The sequence below is a fragment of the Ahaetulla prasina genome, chromosome 13 (assembly GCF_028640845.1).
Source record: "Ahaetulla prasina isolate Xishuangbanna chromosome 13, ASM2864084v1, whole genome shotgun sequence".
NCBI lineage: Eukaryota > Metazoa > Chordata > Lepidosauria > Squamata > Colubridae > Ahaetulla > Ahaetulla prasina.
In genome coordinates, this window is record NC_080551.1 from 1,294,722 (window position 1) to 1,299,026 (window position 4,305).

The following is a 4,305-nucleotide window of genomic DNA, read 5'->3' on the forward strand; positions in this document are numbered from 1 at the left end:
TCTCTCCCTCGCAGGAAGGAAGAAGGGAATGAGGCAGGGCTGACGTGAAGGGATGCAAAACAGCCCCTCCTAACCCGCGCGGAGAGAGAGAAAGAGAAAGGCGCAGAGAGGAGGGAGAGGAGCCGCCGCCGCCGCCGCCCTTTTATCTCGCTTTTGTTGTCGCACTTCCTCTCGCTCCGGCCGCGCCAAGTTTTCTTTCTGCTGCAGCCCGGCTTCTCTGCCCCCCTCCCGCCTCCGCGGGGACCCCGAGACCCCTCTTGCTCTCCCCGGGCCAGATGGAGCTCCGGGGGAGCTCAGCCTGGCCGCCTCCCGGTGAAACAGGTGAGGAGGAGCCGGGAGACCCGCCTGCCCGCAGCCTCCACTTTGACAAGCCAAGGGTGCTGTGGGGCGCCCGAGAGGGGCCTGGCCCGCCGCCCTCTTTCCTGCGGCCTCACAGGCCGCTCCCTGGGGAAACCTTTGGTGGGAGCCCCGAAATAAGCAGCTGAGGTTAAACAGGCCGAGCAGGTGCTGCCCAGTCAGCCTCGGGGCGCCCCTCCCCATCTTTCTTGTGGGCACAGAAGATGGGCCCATTTGTACCGGTTGATGCGACTTGATAGGGACAAGGAAGATGTGGGGCTGTCCTGCAGGTGTTGGGTTGACACATCATGACAAGCCCCAATGCTTTCTGTGGCCTGTGTGCGGGTATGCCACATGCACCCAGCCATCATGGTTTATGGCACAGTGCCCTGTGGGGATCCGACCATCAGTTGTGGTTTGCTCATTAAATCCATGTGTGTAGTAGCAAAGACAACAAAGAATGGCTTTCAACTCTCAGACCTGCCAGCTGTCGGAGTTCTTCCACATATCATTTCCAATTTGTCCCCATTCTGAACCACAAAAGTGTAGCCCTAAGATTTAAAGCAGGAAAGGACTTCAGTCCCTCATTAACAGCACAGAGAAAGCTGCAGCTGCAGTCTCGGGATGCCTCCCTTGACCTTTTGTAGATTTTCAGGGTGCCAATTTTGATGAGGTTTTCCCCCATTCCTCTGCAAGTGTGTCCCCAGCCCACCAGAAATGACCCCCTTATCAGAGCAGCGCTTGAGAAGAAAGGCAATAATAGCCAATGTTCCCTTATTTATGGAATATTGGCTCAGCCAATGCCAAGCAGTCCGGTCACATCCACCTTAGGTTGTCCCTAGTGCATTGGCAGTGGAAGAAAGGCAGACACCCCTAGGAACCCATGAAAGGAGTCCAGGAGCACCACTGCCTGCCTTTCAGAAGATTTTGCTTTACACTCAAGTGTGCAAGAGCCGTGAGGCCATCCAGTCCAGCCTTCTCTGGCTTCCAGGAGGCTCCTGATGGCAGGAAGGATCCGCCTTGCTCATTCCCACCCCACAGCTGCTTCTTTAGGAAGGGCAAAGCTCTGTGGCCACAGATGGGCTGATCCACTGTGAAACTGGCATGTTCCCTTTCAGAGTCACCCATGTTGGCCGCTGCTACCAGAATTGTGGTGCTTTGTAAAATACCATGTCCTGTGGTTTATCTTGAGTCCTGCGTTCAATTTCAGCCAGTCCCTGGGTGATGTCGGAGAAAGGCCCTCTTCATGTGGTTTGATGATTTCTAGCCTCTGACGCAGCAGTGAAATGCACTTACCTTCGCTACCGGTTCGGAAATGTGAGCGCACAGGCGTGCTCGCTACATTCGCCTGTGCCTCTTCTGCACATGTGCAGAGGGTCAAAAACAGGACATATGATGTCCCAGTGGGTGGGCGGAGCTTCCCGCTGCCGGTGCTACCGGTTCGCATGAGCCGGATAGATCCAGCCGAATTTCACCGCTGCTCCGACCCCTCCTCTTCTGTCCAAGCAAATAGGCCCAATTGCTACAATCTTTGCTTCGTTCTTCCAATGCCCTTTTTAATGTATTTCCTAAGTGCATCACATCCTTCTTAAGGTAAAGGTAAAGGTTCCCCTCGCACATACGTGCTAGTCGTTGCCGACTCTAGGGGGTGGTGCTCATCTCCGTTTCAAAGCCGAAGAGCCAGCGCTGTCCGAAGACGTCTCCGTGGTCATGTGGCCGGCATGACTCAACACCAAAGGCGCACAGAACGCTGTTACCTTCCCACCAAAGGTGGTCCCTATTTTTTCTACTTGCATTTTTACGTGCTTTCGAAACTGCTAGGTTGGCAGAAGCTGGGACTAGTAACGGGAGCTCACTCCGTTACACAGCAGCACTAGGGATTCAAACCTGGAGTGCTGGAGTGGCGGTGGAGACCCCCAGACTTATTGTCATGGGGGACTTTAACTTGCCATCGACCGGCTTGTCATCTTCAGCTGCTCGGGAGTTCACGGCTTCCATGACGGCCTTGGACCTGACTCAAGTAGTTGATGGCCCTACCCACAGTGGGGGTGGCACCCTGGATTTGATTTTCATCTCTGGTCAGTGGTTGAAGGATCTGGACTTGAGGGATATAGTCATTGAGCCTTTGTCATGGTCAGATCACTTCCTCCTTCGCCTAGACTTTCTGACCGCCACTCAACACCGCAGGGAGACGGAACCAATACGTTGGTTCCGTCCCAGGCGCCTGATGGACCGGGAGAGGTTCCAGACGGAGCTTGGGCCGTTTCCTGAGGGTCTGGCTCACGGCTCGGCCGAGGAACTTGTCGCGGCTTGGGCGAGCGCGGCGGGGCCTTGGATAGTGTCGTGCCTTTGCGGCCTCTGACCCGGCGTGGGTCTCAACCAGCTCCTGGTATTCAGAGGAGCTGAGGAGATGAAACGCCAGAGAAGATGCCTAGAGAGTTCCTGGAGGTCCAGTCGTTCGAGGCTGATCGGACACTAGTTGGGTCCTATACTAGGACCTACCTAGTGGCAATGGGGAAGCGAGGCGTTGCTCGTCTCCTCCCTCATTGCGTCGGCAGATAACCGCCCGGCCGCCCTGTTTGGGTAACTCGCTCTCTCCTTCAACAGGAGGCGGGATGACCCGTTGCAGGGGCGTGCTGAGGAGTTTAGTGGTTATCTATCGACAAAATCGTTCAGCTTCGGGACGGTCTGGACCAAAATTGGGTAGATCCAGGTGGGATGTCTGAGAGCCGTCTTGTTGAGGTTGTTTGGGATGAGTTTGACCCTGTGGCTCCCGAGGACATGGACAGGTTGCTGGGTAGGCTGAATGCCACCACATGTTTACTGGACCCGTGTCCCTCCTGGTTGGTGCTGGCCGCACAGGATGTGACACGAGGCTGGCTCCAGGGGTTTACAAATGCTTCTTTGTTGGAGGGGGTCTTTCCGGCCGCCTTGAAAGAGGCGGTGGTGAGGCCTCTCCTCAAGAAGCCTTCCCTGGACCCAGCTGTGTTAGGTAATTATCGTCCGGTCTCCAACCTTCGCTTTGCGGCGAAGGTTGTAGAGAGTGTGGTGGCATGTCAGCTCCCCCGGTACCTGGAGGAAACCGTCTATCTAGACCCATTCCAGTCCGGTTTCCGGCCCGGTTACAGCACCGAGACGGCTTTGGTCGCGTTGGTGGATGATCTCTGGAGGGCCAGGGATAGGGGTTATTCCTCTGCCTTGGTCCTATTAGACCTCTCAGCGGCTTTTGATACCATCGACCATGGTATCCTGCTGCACCGGTTGGAGGGATTGGGAGTGGGAGGCACCGTTTATCGGTGGTTCTCCTCCTATCTCTCCGATCGGTCGCAGACGGTGTTGACGGGGGGGCAGAGGTCGGCCCGGGCGCCTCACTTGTGGGGTGCCTCAGGGTCGATTCTCTCGCCCTCTTGTTCAACATCTATATGAAGCCGCTGGGTGAGATCATCAGTGGTTTCAGTGTGAGGTACCAGCTGTACGCTGATGACACTCAGCTGTACTTTTCCACACCGGACCACCCCAACGAAGCTATCGAGGTGTTGTCCCGGTGTCTGGAAGCCGTACGGGTCTGGATGGGGAGAAACAGGCTCAAGCTCAATCCCTCCAAGACGGAGTGGCTGTGGATGTCGGCATCCCGCTACAGTCAGCTGCAGCCTCGGCTGACTGTTGGGGCGAGTCATTGGCCCCAATGGAGAGGTGCAACTGGGCGTTCTCCTGGATGGACGGCTGTCTTTGAAGATCACTTGACGGCCGTCTCCAGGAGAGCCTTTCACCAGGTTCGCCTGGTCCGCCAGTTCGTCCCTTTCTGGACCGGGATGCCTTATGCACGGTCACTCATGCTCTCGTGACATCTCGCCTGGACTACTGCAATGCTCTACATGGGGCTCCCTTGAGGAGCACCGGAGACTCAGGTAGTTCAGAATGCGGCTGCGGGTGATAGAGGAGCCCCCCGTGGCTCCCATGTAACACCCC